Here is a 22,525-nt window from a genome sequence, read left to right on the forward strand (position 1 = left end):
AAAACCAGCACAAAGATTGGAAATTGAGCCGTGCTATGCTGTGATTCATGGATTAGTTGCCTATATTTGATTGATGGTTGTTATTATTATAGAGGACATGACTTTGTACTTGAGCATAGGTTTGCAGAGCTGATAGAAGTCTATGAGTCCAAGAGTAAAGGTGAAACCTCAACTAATAACTGTAAAATAAAACTGTAAAAAATTAATAATTAAACATTTCTGAAAATACAAAGCATATGGCATGTAAAGACAACTCCACATATTATGTTTTCCCTCTGAGCAGATTTTTTCGCTCTTTCAAGGCATATAGACACCAGGAAAGGAGATTGTTAATGACAGATTCATCTTTTCCTGCTGTGTATTCCTCATATACACCTCACTCTGTAAAACTGCAGTCATTTTCTGTGGTGGTTGTGATGATGCCATGGAGAATAATGACTGCAGCTGACAAATCAGGCATGGAACAGATGAACTGCAGCAATAATCTTGTTTATATCCCTTCAACCCCCTTGCAGCCTTGAAGCTGGGTACACAGCTAGTCTGTGTAATTTCTTCTGCTTACCTTGGGTAACTTAGATTACTTTGTGTTTTATAACATCTCACTGTTGTCCTGGCTTTCTTATTCTCTTCACAAATGTTCTTCCACCACATCCTCAAAGCAGAAATCCTCATCCTTCTCCAGTTTAATTTTTATTTTGCAGAAACTGCACCATCTTCCCTTGTCATTCTTTACAATGCTTCTCCCTTTGATCCAAAGGCTGCATCAGGGTTTTTCCTTTATTCCCAGCATAACCATCCATAAATTGGCTACATCTTCTCTCTTCCTGTCCCATAGATAAATCTCTTGTTCACCTTCTAACAGTACTTTTTTCTGGCTTGTCAGTACTGTCTTGAAGAGGGTGGAGAGGTTTGGTTCACTCTTTGGAAGAGCTACTCAGCTAAGGAAAAATTATCACAGAAGTGCTTGTCGTCTCAGCTATAATCTGCTACAAAATCTTTATCTCCCTTTCTGTGTTGTGAAATACCTGCCTAGACTGTCACCTTGTACCTGCCATTGACCCTTTCCTTAAGTCTGCCAATAAGATCATTCTCCTCATATTTTCCTCTCATCTAGAAGAGGCCTCCAAAAGTTGCCTTCATTCAAAACTGTTTTTTGTCTCAGTGTTGACAAAAAGTGTATGCTTGTTAAAATTCAGGCAGCAGACAGACTAGAGTTGCTTCCTTTCAGGCTGACTAGTATTGAGACACTGTTATCTCCGATTGCCCTCCTCAGCAGATATTTTCTGTTCTTTACCTTACATTTAGGTTTTAAATTCCTCTGTAAGGCATATACTCTACCTTGAAGGATGAGGCCTACATGCTGAATTAGTTTCTGACAGCTGTATTAATACAATAACATAAATGATATGTTACTATGTAATTTCTGGTGAGTGAGAGCTGCACTTGTAGGCTTCTCAGCTTAATGGGCATCTTTGACAGCTACCATAATTTGCGTTAAAATAGCTGACACAGAACAAATTACTCATTTTTTTATTGACATATCTAGCAAACACAGATAGGAAGGCTCAAACATAACTGAGTCAGAGGAAAGCCATTGCTGAAGCAGTGCTTTGTGGTGTTTGACATACGCACTACTAACAAAGCATAAACATAGTGTGTTTTGGGATTGAGGGGAAACCAGGGGCTGCATACAGTTCTGCACTGAAGAATGTTTCTAGTCTGAAGGAAAAGAGTAAATGAACAAACTTTGCATAGGAGGTGGCTACCTTTCAAAAAAACAAGCAAACAAAAAACACTTTCATAAAAATAAAGGCAGCCTTCCTTGTATGGCCTAAAGAAGCCTGTAAGACTGCCTAGAAGAGCATCAGTCCCCTCCTAGAATGGAGCCCAGAGCTGCCTCAGCTCCTCTCAGAGCGTGGGAACCACCAGCAGAAGCTTTTTCTCTGAGCAGCATTGTGCTTGAACTCATGCACAAGCCAAGGCTGAGGTCCCTCAGTATATCCTTTCTCCCTACCTTGGGCTCTCATACAGTAGGTCTACCTGAGAAGCCACGTTTGGGTGTATGAAATGCTTTGTAAATGCTGTGCATAGCTCAACCAGGGTATGGCTGCTGGGGGAAGTCAATAGACTACCCTCTGAGCAGAGGTAAGCTGAACGGAAAGATAGAAGCTACAAAATGCTTTTGTGATGCCTGCTTTTCAGCGCTTCATGAATGTGCTGGGTTTTTCATTTTCTGGTTCTGTGAAGAAACCATCTCATATGCAAACTACCAGTCCAGTGCTGTCATCTCCTTGCCAACCACCCATGTAAATCATTTAAAATAGTATAACCAATTATGCCTCCAGAGGCTAATCTGCACTGTCATTCTCTTTTCACTTTGCTAATATCTAATGTTACCCCTACAAATACAGTGATTCAGTTCAACCTTCATCTCAAGCTTAACTTCTCATCTCAACTGGCTTTACAGCCATCTCACCAGAAATCTTTAGTTCAGATATGGTCCATGTCCTTGTTGCTCTGCCAAAAGTTCACTTTTTTATACAAAAGGTCAGCATTTCCATTATTTTACTTGGGTGTAATTCAGTTATTCTTAATTGAGTTACTCTCAGTCTTCATCAGTTGCAGGAAAGAGACCTGGCCAATCGTCTTTACTTTGTCAAGTGTAATTCTCAGATACAGTTTTCTTAAAGCTATCACCCTCAATTAACTGTCTGTTTCAGAGCAAGTGTGGACAGAGCTGAATTTGAAAGGCAAATGTTACATCAAAAGTATATTAGATTAGTCCCAGTGGGAGCACCAGCCCCTGTTGACCTGGAAGCTTCTCAGACAATCCAGAGATCCTCTGTACTGAAGGGCCTCCAGTTTGAACAGATAGGAAGGGTAGCTAGAAGGAATGAGGGTTGCCATAATAAAGAGGTGAAGCTGTGGAACTTCTAATTTGCCAACGTTTAGAATAAAACTGAACTGATACCATCAAGATTTGACTCCTCCTGGCAATATTCTTACTCTCCACACCCACATTTTAAAAAATGTACTTCATCCCTTACATTCTTTTGTTTCCAGCCAAGCAGAGTTTGAGTTGGCCAGTACATTATGTAGTTCAAGGTCCCACTGTCCCCACTGAAGTGTCAGCAAGGGCACCCTGTTACACATATCTTACATATCTTGAGACTCATGACTTGCTTTTCCTGGAAATTCAGTTCTGTGAAAGTGGTGTCTGTAAGGATTTTTCACAGAATTTCTCAAGCTTTGTAGAGAGTTCATGTAGCATCTGATGACATTGTATTTCCTGAGAGAAATAGCATGGGAAAGACAAATGTAATTAGTATTCTAGCTTTTAAAGGTTTCAGAACACAAATATTGAACAGGTGTAGAAAATATGGATTGTTATGCATGCTTACCCTGAGAAATAGAAACAGCTGATGATTTTATTTTATGAAGAAACTAGAAAGAAAACAAGCCTTGTCAGAACACAGATACTTCATCTCAAAAACCCCCATTTGGAAGGCATCATTAATTCTTCATCAAATGGCTCGGTATTTCAGAGGATTATTTTGTGTATCTGTGTGTATATAGATTCTTGTATCTTACTACAAGCAAGTAAAAGGATATCTTGTAGTTTATTGCATTACTATTATTTATTATGCTTCATTGGTATGTTCCCTCTGTTTTATACTAGATAACTGAATAACTTTATAGTTAAAGCTTTCAGTGTGATATGCTTTTTGAAAGGGAAGTTTAAACTGCTTAGTGTTCTAGGATAAATAGATGTAAAACAGTGGCAGCAGTAAAAGCACATATCAAAAGCATATTTTGATAAGCAGCTGGAACTGATAGCAGGATGAGAGATTCAGGCTAAATAAATATGTTATTTTAAACAAGAGATGAAAAATAATCCTCCAAAATATAAGTTCCAAACTTGTCAAAACATGTATCTAAATGCATATCTTAACAAATGTACAAGTATTTTTACCACAATTTCTCAAGCTTGTGTTGCTCTGATATGTTCTGAAAGAATGGAAAACTGAGGGGAAACACCATCAAAAACAAGAAATATCCTTACACTCAAGAAATTTATTTCTATGGAGTACTGCGACCTCTTTCATTCCTGTGCTGCCAATGTTTGTGCATATATTTGTCTTTATTCCACTGAACAGCTGCATGAAAATCTCTAAAACTGATTACAGTTTTATAGATAACCATGGACATGAGAGCTTGCAGAATCTGATTTTAACTTTATCCTTTTATTATTGAACTACAACTAAAATGTTCTTATTTCTACCTTTAGTAGAGTTCTTCTAGTCCCTCGCAATAACTTGCATTTTTGCTAGTCTACAAACAAAAGAACAGTCTGCAGTTTTGGAGCTTCGGTTTCACATTTCAGAGCACTGTTCAGTTTAGAATAATGCATAATCAAAGCTCAAAATTGTCTTCTTTTGTTTGCCTCTGTGAAACTCTAGACCTCTGTATACCTTGTCATATTTTATGTTAAAAAAAAAAAAAAAGAAGAAAAGGATTTTTTTCTTTACTAGAGAAGTAAGCCTTTTCTATTGCTTTACTTAAAAAAATATGTTAGAGAACAAAGCAAAAAACTTAATTCAGATGGTGATATACTCAAGAGGGAACTCATAAGACCTGTTGAGGAAACTGCAGCCTATCTGATAGAACAGAAGTACTCTTTATAGTGAGAAAGCCTGACAGGGAGCTATTCGTGTACTTTCACTTGAATATTATTAGTACTGAATATACTTATGTATGTTTATTATACATATATACATATGTTCTCATATCTGTTTGGATAGTATTAGCAGTCTGCAGCTTAGATACATGCTGGCATGATATACTCTCAGTTTAGACAGAAGAATTAATACCTATTCATAAGGAAATTCTAACCATGAAAAAATATAAGATGTTAATATAATTAGTGTGACAGAACTGACAAGATGATCTGTCTAACATCAACTATACAGATCCAAAACAATTACATCTGTGCGTGGCTAATTATCCCTGGAACACTTCTTCCTAGGAAGCGTGCTCGTCAAAGAAAAGATTGTTTCTTTGTCCTTAGCCTTCTTTATGCTGAAATAATTTACACAACAGAAAACAGAATAAAGCTGTTAATACAGTAGGTCATTATATAAAATTTGCACTTATTACATGGTTTTTCATTATGGCTAAAACCCTCCTTCTGTCTTCTAGTTCTGTGAAGAATTCATCACCTTCAACTTGGCTTTCTTGCAAAGTTTTCACACTTCTTTTTGTAAAAAAAATTTAAATTCTTCCTCCATTAAGTTTCTAACAATGTACCTTTCTTGTCCTCCTTTGAGAAGGACCTCTGTCTCACATCTCAATCACTTCAAACAAATGCAATCTCAACCTCACACTCATCCACCTTGAAGGCCACAAATGTAATTTTCCTGATGTGACATTAACCATTAAGATTCCCCTATGCACCCCATCACTGGGCTTCCATTCTGTGTTTCCTTGAACAAGGTGCTTTATCTCCTTTAAAACTGCTGATGCCCATGTCTGCCGCATGCACTTGTTCTTATTTGTTATAAAAATCCTGATCTCCAGATATCCAGAATCATAGCTTCTGCTTTTCTTGTTAACCTTCAAGAGCAGCATCTTGGTGCTCCTCCCTGGCCTGAAACTCATCACAGAGCTGCTTCATTTTTTTTCTTCACCATCTTCCTTATAACTTTCCTTTGCTTTCATGCATATAAGCTTTTCACAACACTGTGCTCAGAACATATGTTGATCAATAAAACTACATTTACTCTTTTATTAGTCTTCTCTCTCAGACTAAGCGCTCTGAGAGGAAGATGTCTTTTGGGGCCTATTTCCACAGTGCCAAGAAAGACAGGTTCTCATCCATCATTAAGGCACATAACAAGTATGATATTCCTTAGCAGGAAGTCACTACTTATGAAACAAATAAACAGGATTTTGGAAGCTTTAACTAGAAAATAATGTGTTCTAGAGTATTTTCGTGCTAAAGCCTTTAGGAAGTGGCATAACTGACTTTTGTCTTGGGATTTCTTATTCTATATTTTTACTTTATATGCCCAAGGGAAACCCTCCTCTACATAGTTTGTCCTGTTCTCTGAAAAATGCCAGCTACTTCAGGGAAAGATTAGAAAAACTTAGTAAGATTTCCTGCAAATTATAGTATACATGATGTTATTCTGCTCTGGGGATTTTAGAGGGAGAGATAAGTAAAAGAAAAAAGAAAAACAAAAAATATATAGAAAAATATCGTGTTTTGTTATATGTTTCCTAATTTTCACCCATCACTCTTCATTAGGGAAAAGCAAAGAACAGAAATGGACCATGACTTTGGATTAGAGATTGGGAAATAAACTGGATATTGATTAATGACAAAGTAGTGGGAGTAGTAGCAAGGAGACTGTGATATTAACCTGGATGAGTTCAGTAAGTGGAAGATATGTGCTCATACATGAATAGTCGTAGCTAGTTCCTACAAAATAGAAAAGTACCCAAGGCAATGATGGCTTAGAGACTCTAGTAAAATTAAAAATTTTTTTAAAAAAGCTTTTTTTTTTTTTTTTTTTTTTAATAAATGAACAGAACCCCGCAGGGAAAAGCATGAAGCAAAAGCCAGAGAATGTATAGAAATAAAAAGAAATGACTATGTGAATGAACTCTCTTGAGTTCTCTAGTAAACAAATAAGGAGGCTGCTGGGTCTAAGAGGGAACAAATGCAAAACGTCAGCACATGTGGAGAGGTTTACAGAAAAAAAAGACTTGAAGACATAACAATTAAGAGACAGGTTTGCTACACAAAATGTTCTAAGCCAAAGCTAAATAAACCTATGTTTACAGACATGATTCCCAGAAGAATATAAACATAGTATGACTCTCAATCCACTTACTTTAATGTTAACTAATAGAAACTAGAGAGAGGTGACTCCAAATGTTCTCCCTCAAGTACTCAAATGTCTTTGTATAGAACAAAGCAAAAGCAAATATTTGAAAAACAAATACATCTATCAGGTTGCTTTTCTTAAAAATTCTTTCAGAAGCACACAGGGATTCTGAACTTTCTAGTGTCAATAATCATCATCACCTGTATTTTATTTCACGTTTTCATAATATGGAGTGTCCAACATTGTTCGACTACATGCCACATATGATGTTGCTGGAAGGGTTATGCCATCAAGATAAGAAGAGTTAAGGTACTTCCTGAGCTAGAGTTAGCTATCTTTGACTGTGCCATATAATCTGATAATCTGCTAACAAGAAGTGATTATAAAACCCCTCCACACTGAAATAAATTGCTGTGGTCAGTGTTGTTTAGATAACTGCAATAGTATCACATTCTGCTCTTGAGATTCTTAACACTCTAGGAAGGCATCCAGAGTTGCAATATCTGAAAACCCTAGACTGCCTGTCTCCTTACTCACCACAGCAAACTCTGGCACTGAATTCACCTCAGGAAAACATAGTGTCCCTGTTTCAGGAAGTACAAGACTTCAGACATGCTTTTTCTTGCATTTTTTTCATATTACATAACACCTGAAATAAAGAAAAGTTATTTGACATGTCATTAGAGAAAATCCTACCTAGATACTATCAGTATACTGAAAACACTAATGGTAGAAAATAAAATTCCACTTGAAGGAATATGAGTACCCTTACTGATATGTCACACCATGGTAGTCAATAAATAGGTAGTCAATAAATAGTTCTAGATACCTTGCAAGTACTGAAGGAAGGGATGCTCCAAGAATGACTATGGCCACCTGAATGTCAGTAACTTTTGAAGATTCACACTGATATATATCCAGTATTTCTAATTCCCTTTTGGCCGTAATATTAGTGTTTGTCACCCACTTAGGTACATCAGTCACATTCCACTAGTATTTCCACATGTATTTGATTTGGATGCCAGATTGGAGGTAATCATAAGTATGTAAGAAATCAGTATATTATCAGGGTGTTACTTGAAATTAGGATGCCCTTGACAAATAATTCCTGGTGCTGTGCTTAGAGGCACTGAGTTAAGAAAGAAAAATATTAATTTGATCTATACTTTTAGCACGCTGTCATAGAAGAAAACTCAATCATCAAACATCCATATGCTGTTCTGTTAAGATAAATTCATGTTTACACAGGGGTAGCTTAACAAATTTGATATTTTACATTAATTTTGCTTCTTATTGACAGTTTAGCTAATGCTTCTTGCATCTTCTGTGCAGTTGTTTGGCAACATTTCTTTATGACTTTCCTGAGCTGTCAAATGCACTGAATCTACATCTCCACATGAGCATGCATGAATGGTTCAGTAACTTCTGTGCACATGAAAACCAGAATGATGAAACACAGAAATACAGTTAAAGAGATAGATAACTAAACCCAATTACTCTGCATATTTTGCACTCTGTTGACTCTGGTAATTTTGACTGTTTCCAATCACAAACAAGACAAAGGTCAAAATCATTGTGAATCATACTGTGTCATGTGGTTCTTACAGACTTACAAGTCTGTCAGCATTTCTGGCATACAGCAGCTGCATGATGATAGCAAATGTTTTATGTCTAAAGCTCATTAGTTTTTTCTTTGCTGTATAAAAATAGAAATCTGCACATACTTTGAAATAGGATGCTCTGAACTCAAATTGTACATCAGACTCAATTAGCCTTTCTTGAGATGCCTGCCTCAGGTAAAGCCATTAGCATATTTATATGGATCCATTTTTATAATAGAATGAGGATGTAGGTTAGTTACAGTGAAAAGGGATCTATTTCTCATAGCAAGAATCATTCTGATGGTTTCTTTGACAGTTTAAAATAATAGAAGTTATTGAGTAAATGTACACAAAAATATCCTAGCTAGGAACAAAGATTTCTTATATTTCCTACACCACTGTCCTTACAACTTTGCCAGTAACTATAGCAAAGACTTTCTCTTCAGCATCTCTATCATCTATAAAGAATGACGAAGTGAATAGAGCAGACAGAAAAAAAGAGAGGTCAGGGTTGCTGTCAAAAATTAAAATGTTATTAGAAAATGTTATCAGGATAATTTCCTTTTTTTAATTTTCAAAATTTACATATTACAATAACAGGTGTTTCACTAGTTGACACGTAGGAGGACCTGCCATATATCACAGTTTATAACCTCTACTAGTTTTTTCCCCATGACATTGATTGTACATAGTGTAGTCAGCATAATTAAAAGCTACTGTATGCCCTTCTAAAATGTTGCATTTGAATTCCTTAGGCCTGGTTTGTTTAAAACCTATATGCATGAATGGCCAGGATGCCTGGATGGCTGGGCTGGCTGGGGCTTTGAGCAGCCTTGTCTAGTGGGTGGTGTCCCTGCCTATAGCACGGAAGCTGGAACTAGATTATCTTAAAGGTGCTTTCCAACCAAAACCATTCTATGATTCTGTAAATAGATTGATGACACAGGATCCTAAATGATGAAACACTCAAACTCCACCAAGACAAAGCCAAGGTAATGTTTAAATTCTGGCTTTAGAATGGATGGCCTGCAGGCAGCACAATGAACACAGCTACATTGGCAAGAATGTCCTTATTCAGAATTTTCTAAGCTATTGAAATAACTTGCAAATAAGCAGACTGGCAAACTGTGAGCCAGTGATGATCCTCTTCTAACTACCTGTATATAACCACACAGACGTTCACAGCTAGCAAGGCAGGGGATGATTTTATTTTTGATTTTCCAAAAATCCAAAAAAATTATGATGAATGTCAGTTCTAGATGTTACCAAGATACCTGCTTTTCAGTGCTCAGTTTTTCAATATACAAAATATCTTCCTGGACACCAGGAATAAATGTTTTCATTTAGCCTAGGTAGACTTTTCAATTGACTGATTTGACTTAATACCCATGCTGTCTATGTGGAAAGTACCCTCAGGGTGCAGAGAGGAAGTGACTGCAAAGTGTTTTTTCAGTGTATAATGTCTGTGCAGTGTCCATTATGTTCAAAACATGAATATAATTACTCCCTTAACTGTGCTGTGAGAACATACCACTCTTATTTATTAGTGAAGAGACACTGATCTACCAGAAGGCTAGGAACTGTATATTTAGATACTTAATTCCTACTAACTGTATCTGAAAAAGATAAAAATCAGTTGGTTAGAGGCACCTTTATAGTCCTGAAGATTCCATTAAAACAGTTTGTCCAGGGTTACCACAGAGGCTTACAGGATCGGGGGAAATGGACTTGGATTATATGCTCTAACTATGGATTGAGACTTTCTCCCTAGTACTTTATTTCCAGTATCTCAGTATTCTTTTCCTTATGTATTTAGTGTCAGGAGAGAGAATGAGTTTATTTACTGGCTTTTGTTTAAAAAAACATTTGGATGTGTTGCTCAGAGATATGATTTAGCAGAGGGTTGTTAGGGTAGTATGGTTAGGTTGCAATTGGATGTGATGATCCTTAGGGTCTTTCCAACCTGAGAAATTCTATGATTCTACGATTCTGAAGACTACAACCTAGCCTGAGTGAGCCTACAAAAAGCTGTTATTAACCTAGCTGTTTAAGTGTATTCTTAACATTTGGGTTGGGAGATACGTGTCCTAGGATGTGCATGTGTTACATTACCTCTATTCATTTCAAAACCTATGAACTGGAATGAAACTGACTTTGTGTTTAAATGAGTCTTTAGTGCAGAAGCACAGCTCAGTTATGGGAGATTTTTTTGGGGGGGCGGGGGGGAGGGGGTTGGGGTTAGGGGTTGGACATATGCAATCCCTACTGTTAATGGGCTTGGCCTTGGGGCATCAAAAGCTCAACAAAGCTCTATTCACATTTGACTGCTGTGTGAAGGATTCTTGCAGATGAATGGGAATGTAGCACAAGGTACTGCAGTGGATTCTGGCTACTAGATTTTTGTTACAGCTTTTGACTCGTCTCTGATGTAGCTCAAACTCCCTCTTTTGCTTTATTATTTCTCATGAGGCTGTTCAGAAGAGAACTATTTTGTCACTGCTTTGATTTTTTTTTCCACTTGGACTGCTTGTGACAATATCCAAAGGCTTCAAAATCCATTGGTAGTGTTCAATGAACCTTCACTAGTAGAAGCTGGAATGGCATCTTCCCTTTTGTTCATTGTATGTGGTCTTGGGCACACCTGAACAACTTTCTTGCTCTGCCAGCCATTTTAACATTTACTTTTTTTATAAGAACAATTGACTACTAGGACACTACTAACTTTCAGCGCAAGGGAAGGCTTCTTTTGTATTTGGGAGCAATGTTTTTCACTGCTTTCTTTTCTCACCCACATATTTCAGATTATTTCAGTGTACAGCTCAGTACTATGCTGGAGTTCATCAATGTTCAACCCCTTGTCCTTTAACAGAACGTCATAAAGATAGAAGCCATCTGTAAAATCTGGATCTCTGTTAAAGCTTCCTCAAAACTGGTACCATTCAGTTCTGAGGTTTTGATTTACAGGACACAATTCTGAATATTGACATTTGGCTGTGTCAAAAAACACTAGTTAAGCCAGCCCAGAGCTTTCCTCTCCACCTGTTTCTACAAAGCTGCCAAGAAGAAAAATTAAATGCTTGTATGTGGAAATGGGATAGCCTGTTAAATCTCCTGAGCTGTTAATATCTGCAGTCAATTTTTCTTTGTGCCATCATCTAAAAACACTGATAGTGTCTCCTATGAAAGCTGAATTGGTATTGAAAATGATGAATCCCACCAGTCTGTCTTCCTTTTTTCAAACAGAGGCCCGCAGATTGGCAGGGGCTGGAAGGCACTTGTGGAGATCATCTAGTCTTGCCACTGCATGTATCTCTGTAGTGGAGTCATCTCTAACTATCAGAAATTCCTGGTAGTGCAGGTCTTCTGCATAATTCTAATAATACTGTTGGGTAGACCAAGCCAGTGGACAGAGCTCACTTATCATAATTTACTAGCTCTTGAGGGCTTTTTTGGAGCCAGTTCTGCTGTGTCTTGAAAATACGGGACAGGCTGCATCTCCCTTGTCTAATTTCAGGCCAGAACATCCATTTTACTCTCCAGCAAAAGAATACCACGTAGGAACATGATCATAGAATCATAGAATTACTCAGATGGGAAAGATCATCAACTCCAAAGGCAGCCTAACCATAGAACCCAACTCTAACAACCCTCTGCTAAATCATATATCTGAGCACAACATCCAAATGGCTCTTAAACACATCCAAGGCGGTGACTCAACCTCCTCCCTGGGTAGCCTATTCCAGTGTTTAACTATCCTTTCTTTAAAGAAGTGTTTCCTAATGTCCAGCCTAAACTTACCTTGGTGCAACTTGAGGCCATTTCCCCTCATCCTGTCACCTGTCACCAGTGAGAAGAGACTTGCCCCTCTCTTACTTTAAGCACCTTTCTGATACTGGAAGACAGCAATAAGGTCTCCCCTCAGCCTCCTTTTCCCCAGGCTAAACATCCTGATCCCCTGGCTGACCTTTAATTGGTCCATGATGTGATGGCTATTGGAAATATAAGGAAGGAGAAGGAGTGCTCCTGCTTTGGACAGAAAAAGGCAATTATAGCCAGCAGCAGGGAAACATCTCTGCCCACCTCCTGCTCTTTTTCTGGCAGCTCAGGGTGAAACTGACCTCCCTCCTAACCCCATTCCTGCCCTGAACATAAATCTAACACCTGATGGACAAGTAGGAAACCAAACTGATCAAATACCTCCCTGTGTGTGCCATACATTCAGCACGTTTGTCACTAGAGTATTTCCTCTGCAGAGAAAATCAGATGTCATTTGCTTGATTCTGACTGGACTGATATGTCACATTCTGCTTTCAACTCTCTAATCTTCAGTCTGTTGACTGCATTTCACTCCACAATAACGAAGGAGCCTGCTGAGGAGCCACTAAACACACAGGAGCCAGGGGAGGGAAGAACATGGCCCTAGGTTCATCCTAACAATGACTTCATGGGGCATCCAGAGACCTGTACTTGAAGAGGCTAGGGCATTTCTCACAGTGAAAAGTTTTATTTCCTTTGTAGAAACTGCAGTGTATAACAATAAGGGAATTATGGAAATGCAATGCTTTGTCTGCTCATCTGCTTTACAGGTGTTGATGCACTGAACACCAAAGCATGGTGCAGACACTAGGTCTTTTCACTGAGAAACAGAATTTTTCACTGTTTGTAATTTGAAAAGCCCTTTTCTGAAAGGCAATAATTACAACTTTGCTACTGCTTTCTAACATGGTGTTTTTGTTTCAAGTGGCCCTGGTGTTCTTTTTAGACTGCTTCTATTAAGCAAAGCCCACTCAAACACTTTCTTCCTCCTTTAGAAGTGAATCTGTAGAACATGTAACGTGTTCCACTTTGTCTCAGAAGTGTTAAGCTTGGTGTCTCCATTCTCAAGATGAGGTGGCAAGGATAAATTAATCCCTGTAGTGGATCTCTCCTTGGCTTAAAAAATAGCAAATTCTGCAAATCATTCTCAAGAGGAGCAGTGAAACATTTGGAAGCACGAGAGCCTGTGAAGAGACAGCACTGCCCTCTGTATGACATTCACATACCACAGTGGAAATGTGTCATATTCTGAAACTCTCTTTTAGGGATTAGAAAGAGCAAGGAACAGATGGAGAAGGTGCAAGGAATCAGCTCAGTATATGTTTCTCTGATTAGATGGAAATCCTGAAAATAAGAAATCTTTTACTGTTTGAAAGGAAGAACCTTCAGGGGCAAAGATCAGTAGGGGGTTAAAGAACTAGAAAGGAACAGGTTTTGGAAATCATCAGGAGCCTTTTGTAGGGTTCGAGAGCATGCAGACAAGGGAAATCTTAACTGAAACAGTGTAGCCCAGAAAAGAAACTAGCTGTTCTTGATGTATCCCCATCCTCTCACCATTGTCACCAGTACCCTGCAAGCCATCTAGTCATATCCTTCTAACCACGCTCTCTCTGATCCTTCGTTCAAACATAATTTGGCTCTTCCTTTTCTGCTGTAATATTTAATTCTTCCAAGCCCCTTTCTAGATCTAGATTTAATTTCAGAGCTATTTATCCATTCAGGCTTAGTTCTCTATAAATGAACATTGATTTCCATCTTCATATTATTTTTTTAATTAACATTTATTCACTGAGGAGAGTATTGAGAAATGTTGAATGTAAGAGTGCTGCTGCATGGCAGATAAAGCTGGGGGGCAGTGGTGAGAAGGGCTGGAAGCAAGTAGTAGAACGCTTCCACGTTTTTTCTTTGTTGTGTTTCTAGTATCTCCTGTTTGCTACAAAAGACAGCAATGGTGTGCTGAAAGTAGTCTTAAGGGAGAGGGAAGAAAGAGTTAGAAACAGGCAAATATCATCTGTAAGAAGCTGAATGGTGAAACCAACACAGAGAAAATACACTTATTTGTCCAGGACAGTTTAGCTACAGGCTGTTTCTAAGCAGTCCTTTTCCTTCTGGATGCACAGCTTTGATGCTGTCTGCAAGGAGCGCCTGGAGAAAAAATTGTTTATGTTGGGTTAGAAGAGAAGGGAAATATTAGAGAAGAAGGGAGGGGAGATGGCCCAAGCTTCTCTCTGCTCTCTCGCTGCCTCAGTCTCTGCCCTGAGCTCACAGTCACTAGTTTTTGACCTGCTGCACCCTAAAACATTTTTGATCATTATGGTTTTCACTGAAACAGCAGTCATCTTTCTCTTCTTGTCTGCCATCCGCAGCCTCAGTAGAAGTACCCCAAGTAATAGTGTTGTCCACATAGCCTCAGCTTGCAAAACAGCAAACTCCTCTAGTGTGGCTTCTACCTTCCTGTCTTCACCCTGAGCCCCAGCACTGTGAGGGAAGCCCAGGGTCCCCCAGGGAGACCACCAACAGCCAGATCTTATGCTCTTACTGAACACTGGTTGGAAATCCAGATTGTGTTATCATGGGAACATTAATGCTGGAAAAGGACCATTATGATCATAGTGTCCAACCCACTTCTACCATGTCCCTCAATGCCACATCTACTCATTTCTTGAATACCTCCCAGTATGGTAACTCCAGCAGCTCCCCAGGCAACCTATTCCAATACTTCACCATGTTCCTTGAACACCTCCAGGTTTGGTGATTCCGCTACCTATCTGGGCAGCCCATTCCAGTGCCTGACCACTCTTCCAGGGAAGTGGTATTTCCTAACGTCCAGCCTAAATCTCCCCTGGCGTGGCTTGAAGCTATTCCCTCTAGTCCTATCACCAGTTACATGAGAGAAGAGGCTGATTCCCAGCTCACAGCAACCTCCCTTCAGGTAGTTTTAGAGAGCAATTAGGTCTTCCCCAAGCCTCCTCATCTCCAGACTGAAGTTGTGCTTATAGGGATTAAGGATGCTGATGGACTGATGGATCTCAGCATTCACAGATAGCCAGTGCAGTTCTGGAGAGGGAAAAAAAAAAAAAAAAAAAAAAAAAAAAAAGATAGACTATTGAGTAGCTCTATTGATGTAATGTTTCCACTGTACAAATCATTTGCACAGCAACTGTCAAAATACTTTGTCCAAATTCGGTGTTACAAATCAAACTGCGAGCAGAAAAACTGAAGAGAGGTCAGAGTAATGAGGATCAAGTGGAAACAAATCCTGAAGAGAAAAGCTGGAAAAACACAACATGTTTGACCTGTAAAGATGAACAGTGACTTGATCAGTCTGTAAGTGAAGAAGAGAGATGTAGTAATAAGGTCTCTGAAATCTTGCAATCAAATGAATAAAATTCTGAGAGAATGACAGAACCAGATATGTTCCTGATCATTCATGAACAAACTTCATATTTTAATAGAAAAGATATTTAATTGTTAAAACATATTTTATATGTTGTAATGGATCTTTCATCACTAAAAATTTTTAGTCATTGTCAGACAGCTTTTTAATAATGGCATTTAGGGCAAGAAGAATTGAATTCAGCTCCTAGCTTCTGTTACATATGAGGTCATGAAAGGACACTGGTCAATTTTAACATAAGAATTAATTAATGTGTATTCATCTCATGGTCCCAAGAGTACGCTTTTATTATCTGGACATCAGAGAGCAAGACTCCTACTGCTCTCCCCTGAAACTCTCAGACCATTCAGAGAGATGATCTCTGGTGGAGTCTGAGCCATATTATCAGGTGATTTTAGGAAGTACAAAACATAACTCTGAAAAATCAAAATTTCCTCAAAACCTTTGGAGGAGAAAAGATGCTGAGAGCTATTTAGGGCTGCTCTGCTGCCACATGTCACACGTTATGACGCACTCTGTGAGTGTGGTTATGCAACACCACCAACTCCTCAGACACAGCCTCCTTTCCACAAGGTCCTCACACCTTGCACCCTCAGACACTCACCATGCTGCCTGTAAATCCATCAAACTGTTCTGAATTGTATCAGACCACCAACTATGAAGAAAGGATGTGATCTTCTCTTCCTGCTGACTTCTTGTTTCTTCTCTAACACACAAAATCCTTGCTATGATGAAAACACTATTACTATTTCCCTTTTATTAATTATTTACCAGCATTTAATTCAGTGTTCTATAACAGTATTAAAGGATGCTGACATTGCATGTGTGAGAATCAGCCCAGCAGTCTCTGGACAATGTACAGTGGATAAGATGAAGGGCAGTGTTGAATGCAGTTTCCACCTAGCAGTTGCCCAGGTGAAGCCCTGGGTCTGTTTCAGCTACAGGGGTCCTGAGAGACCCTGAAAAGCTGCTTTTCAGTAGTGGCCAATGGAAAACATAACCAAAAATCAAATGATGTCTATGATAGTTATCACTAACTAGAAAATAGCATGGAAATAAAATAATGTGAGTATTCTTTCTGTTGTTTGTTTTGGTTTGGCTTTCTCTTTTAAAATGTTTCCAATATTTAGAGATAAGCATGTGTTTAAATAACAAACTCCTTTCATTATTTATATATTTATATACACATATATATACCAAGCTACCAGTAAGCCCTAAATGCAAGATGATCTATACTTTCCAAAACAGAGACAGGCCTTTCAGTTTTTATAGATGTGCCAATTTTTTCCCATTAAGCTCTAGCATTACAATATGTGTGTCTTCTTTTGAATGAAAGTTGGGCAGAGGTGAAAGGATGGGGATAGGGAGAATTAACTATCTCTGACCTTCGGCCTAAGGGAAAATTTCCTACACTACTTTCAACCATTCCATTAAGAAATTCAGACACCACTGTGTTTCTGGGGAGCTAATTCAGGAGCAAAGGCATTCTCCCTTGGGGAAACTCTGCTCAAAGAGACAGCAAAAGTCTTTCAAAATGTTCATATTCAATGGAAATTTTTTTAAAGATTCCAGCTAAACAAGCCCACTCTGTCACACTGAAAATAAAACAGTTTGGGACTCTGCAGCTAAGTGAAATGCCTGCCTTTGCTCTTTTTCCTTTATGAGGTGCTCTGGCCCTAGTCATGGGGATACAGGAACCATGGGAATACAAGGAGCGGAGAACAGCTGACTCTACTCTTTTCACCAGGCAGTTTGGAGAAAAAAATATGCGACCTGACCCAAGTGCAGAGGAAGGGAAAGTAAACAAAGCATAAGGGTAAGTTTATGGGTGGCTGGATGAAAGAAGGTTTCAAGTTGAGACCAATGTTAACTGTGAGGACTGAGTTGAAAGTTCCACAACTGAAATTAGTGATAGTGTCAAGTTTTCAAATTTCCCATTTTCTGGACCAGGAAATTATTTCACATGCACTGAATTTGAGAACTTTTATCAGCATGGAACAGTCAAAAACTATTGGGTGTGTGTGTGTGTGTGTGTGTGAAAATTCTTATGTAGACTTTTTTCTCATTTGCTCTCACCAAACAAACAAATAAATAAATAAAACATTGATAACCTCAATCCATAAGTATCTTCCAAGACAAGACATACTTTCTTCTTAAAACAGCTTCCAAGTCTCTCTACAAATACAAACACAGCAAGCTTCTCCAAAGGCAAATACCAGACCTGATATCAAGACCTGTGCCTTCTGGTCTTGTTCTCAGAACCTGCTAAGGGTTTTCCACCATTCCAAGGTGGCAGGAGCCCAAAGAGCACAGGAATCTGTGGAAAGTTTCCAGTTTTAAACTTCTCAGTGCTGCTTCTGCTGAGCTGTTCGAGAGCTTTCCTAGTGCAATACCACAGAATCACAGAATGGCTCAGGCTGGAAGGGAGCTCAAGGATCATGAACTTCCAACACCTCCTGCCGCAGGCAGGGTTACCAGCCTCCACATTTAATAATAGACCAGGATGCCCAGGACCCCATCAAACCTGGGCTTGAACACCTACAGGGACAGGGCATCCACAACCTCTCTGGGCAGCCTGTGCCAGCACCTCACCGCTCTCTTGGTAAAGATCTTCCCCATGATATCCAACCTAAATCTTCCCTTCTTCAATTTAAAACCATTTCCCCGTGTCCTGCTGTTGTCTACCCTTTCAATGGGTTGACTCCCCTTCTGTTTATAGGCTCTCTCTAGGTACTGAAAGCAGTACTTTGCTTCAGATACTTTTTGTTACTCTTAGCTGGTTAGTTATTCTTTTAACAGAGAAGTGAATAACATTCAGAGAGGCAACATGTATATAGTAACACTTACCTGAGAAGTGGAAATGCTATACAGTTCAATTTGAATCCCAGCCATCCAGACAATCTGATGTGACCAGTGCTTTCTACCTTCCTTTGAATCCATTTGCTTATATCCAGTCCTGCCTTAATATGGCCAACTTATTATTGGTAGTGTTAAAGGATTATAGGAAGATGGAAGCTCACAGAAGCCAGTGAGTTGAGCCTCAAGCCACTGATAGTAAAATGATACTTTATCACCCCTCAGTTGCATAATTTTCATTTTATCCCCAGAAATATTTATACCTTAATAAACTCAGAGGATGGAAGAAGCACTAAGTTTCTGGCAGTCTGCTATGATATTCAATATCACTGTGATCTGGCAATAAGCTTCCTGAAAATAATTCCAAATTATGGACATCCTGTTCTCATGAAAGAAATATAAGCATTTAATAAAAAAGCTTACAGCTATCCCCATGGTTTCATTGCACTGTTTGAAAAATTTCTCTGTGATTATGGGTTTTGTAACATTTCAAATGGTCTCAGGCAATGGGAATCCCACTGTTATGTTTCATTTTGGAAGAGCTGCTCTCTCCAATAATCTATGTATGGTGAAACACAGGTAAGCCTGAGTGGTGAAACAAGCCAAATCACTGAGATTTTCTCTGGGCCTTTCTCCTTCAAAGTTCCAAGGAATCTTCACAATACACTGGGTGTTATTCACACAAGTATTGAACTAGTTCTTGTACAGAGAGTATCATAGAATCATAGTACAGACTGAGTCTGAAGGAGACAGAGTATTTGCTGACTCATGGATCAATCATGTTATGTTTTGTTTAGACATTCATGATATTTACAAACCAGTTCAGTAACTTCATAATCATTGGTGGCTAGAACATCCTTTACATGTTATCAGAAACAAATGGTAAACTGCTAACTATTTGATGCTTACATTCAGTGGGTAAATTTGGGTATGGAGACTCAAGTCATCTGCTACTTCAAAATTCTCTCTCTGCCCACTGGAGGTTCTATATCAGTCTTCAAACCAAAGTATTTGAAGACTCACGTATTTGAGGTAAAAGATGGCACCCTTTGGAAATTATTCAGTTCTGTAAGAAATTCAGAGCTCAGCTGAACAGGTGTTCAATCAGGCAAGAAACATCTTTGTGTTTCTTAGCAGTTCAAGTATTGCTTGGTTTCCCAGGATTATTTTCTTTGCTTCTTTTTAGGATAGTGGTTTTATCAAATTAGGGACTTGTTCATCTAGCACTGTATATGCTATTAGTGTTAGCAGGTTGGGTTTTCCAGGTCTCTGGAATCAATGAAAAGAAACATCTACTTAAGAAAAGTAAAGTACTGGAGAGTAAGCTTACTGGAGAGCCTGTAGCAATGACATTCACTTACTGTCATTTTGCTTTTCCTAATCAATGTTCTTAAACTTTAAGTCCCAAGATCACATCAAGAAATTGAGAAGGAAAGGGAAGAGGTGGACTATGTCTATGTATGGGTAACTGTATTAACCCAAAAGTGCACACCTCCCTGGCCTCCCCTGCTTCAAAAATGAAGATTCTCTTGATAGATGTCCAGGAAAATGCATTTCTGCTACACAGACTGTGCTCAGGCTTTCTGTCCTGTACTTTCTGTCCTGTACTCAGAACAGAAGTATTGAGGCGTTAAACTAAAGTCCAAGAAGAAGATACTGTGTGATTGACCTTAAGAATATAACAGCTGAATGTGCTGGGATCCTGATGGAAACACAAGGGTATGAACCAAAACAAATGAAGCATCCAACCATTTGATGATTAAGAGGCATTTCTAAAATTGCCTGTGATAGCATCACAAATCAGCAAGAGGATACACTTCTATGTTTCAGTTACTGTTCAATCTTTAAGGCAGTCCTTGCATTAATTGAGGTAACAAAGCCAATATTAATAATAATTGTGTATTCCTACTCTGCCAGAGTATGGAGTGAATATACTCCTGGAATATTTATGTTTACTTAAAATCTACAGCTGGGTAGAATGCTTTCCTCAAGTTCAAATGATTTACCTGGGGGGAATTTATGTAAATCTTTGGAAATGCATATCAAAAGCTTGGAGAATTCATGCTGTTCTCATAGAATAAACTTTAAACAAACACATACAGAACCAGTCCAAACACATCTAAAACCAGAAATTTGTACATTCAATTAAACCTGTTCCTTTCTATGGGCCAAATTTTTGGCTTACAAGAAGTGGCAAAACTTCCAAGTCTTCTGAGTGTAGTAATTTATCCTAGTCAGCTGTCTTTTTTCAAAATGTGAATGTCCTGAGCCATACATTTAATTTTATTACATTTTGAATAAGTCATTAATTAACACCTCCCTGTACCCAAACGAGAGTTTTGCTGAAAAATCGAAGAAAATTTGCCACTTTCTAGGCTAGATTAGTCAGAATGTAATAAATGTAATGTTTCATGGCACACTGAGCATTCATAAAACCAACAAAGCTGGTCTTTTGTTTTATATAGGAGTAAGGGAAACACATTATGAAATAATGCAGATTAGGAAATAACATTATGTGTACCATTCAGCTCTGCCAATGCATCATTTTCAAAGGTCAGAAGCCTTATTTAATATGAATATTCTCCTCAGCCTCATTTCTCTCATTATTTTTAGTACGTACTGTCCCCAGCATTTCTTTTTCTAAATGGACCTCCCTATAGTTCAATTCATCCTCCACTGATCTACATCTGTACATCTTCCTAGAGATCTGTACTTCTCTAATTTGTTTCTTTTTCCTTCATATTTTTTTTCTACTTATTTCCACGTTACTCCTTCATATTTTTGTTTTTCTATACTTATTGCCCAAAACAAATTATAGGGAAAAAACTGTAAATCAACATTTTCATCAGTGAGAAATTATTGTCTCTGGTTGAAAGTGTGTCATAATTTACCACAGAAGACAGGCTGGATGTACCATCCAAAAAAGACTATTTTTTGGTGTTAGCACATTAGATGTACCTAAATATAGGTGAAATAGTTACTTTTCTATAGAACAATTACCATTCACAGATAGAAGTAATAAATCCCATCATGATTATTAATGCAATTTTTAATCAAAGATATTATCATTTCTTGCCATTCCCAATTTCATTTATTTCCTTTTAGCTACACAAACAGAAGATTTTTATGGGAATAAGTTATTGTATGAGAACTGTTTTGTCATGGCCTGAACCACTGATTGATCACCTGAGGCAAGCATTGAGTCAACAACAGGAGCACAGGTGAAGGCAATTCAGCTGTGTAACGAGAAGGGGTGGAGCCTGGCTGCCTGTCTTAGACCTGTCTTAGACCTCATTTAAGGGCTGACTGCCACTGGAGAAGGCTTTCTTTCTTGCAATTTCTTCTTTTGGAGGTTTTCTGCACACCTAGGATGTGGGTAAGTGCTTCCATTTGCTTCTTATTATCCCTTTCCACTATGTTAATCCTTCTAGTTATGCAACCTGTACAATACTAGCCTAAACACACCACTCTGTTCACTGTATACTTGTTGACTGCACCATAATCTACTTGAATTTAGCCATATTTCTTTTGTGATCTCTGAATCTGAAACATGTGAGAAGAACAAGAATGCTTTCAGCAGTATAGATCTTTTTTGGTCAAATCAAAAGTTCAGAAGGTTTTTTCATTAGTGTGTATATCAATCTTCTCAGAGAAAATTATCTAAACTACATTTTGAGAGGCCCCCCCCCCCCCCTTTTTTTTTTTCTCCAGAGAGAGAACAGTCATCTCTTTTCTATGGATACAAATTCAGCTAGGGTTTTCAATGGATTTAATGTTCCTTCTATGTTATATAGAGTCAGAATTCATTAAGCAGATTGTAAATTAAAACATGTCATGGTTGATGAGACATCTTTATTAAACATCTTATTAGACATCTTTATTATCATTAAGTGTATGTATTTTAGGGGGCATAAATGTTCTTCTGTGTTTTTGTTTACTCAAATTTGAATGTTTTTGAAAGTTTA

General features: G+C 38.3%; 1 long non-coding RNA gene across 1 annotated transcript in view; it reads right to left on the reverse strand.

Annotated features, from left to right (window-relative positions):
• Nucleotides 1-1,516: 1,516 nt before the first annotated feature.
• Nucleotides 1,517-22,525, reverse strand: part of LOC146761387 (uncharacterized) — a 30,757-nt gene continuing 9,748 nt past the window's right edge. Inside the window, exon 2 of the long non-coding RNA XR_014943997.1 lies at nt 1,517-3,289. This is a non-coding gene — a long non-coding RNA (uncharacterized LOC146761387). The remainder of the gene's footprint in view (nt 3,290-22,525) is intronic.

Source organism: Coturnix japonica, chromosome 3 (genome assembly GCF_054131305.1).
Source record: "Coturnix japonica strain WE chromosome 3, WE-NBRP24, whole genome shotgun sequence".
Lineage (NCBI taxonomy): Eukaryota > Metazoa > Chordata > Aves > Galliformes > Phasianidae > Coturnix > Coturnix japonica.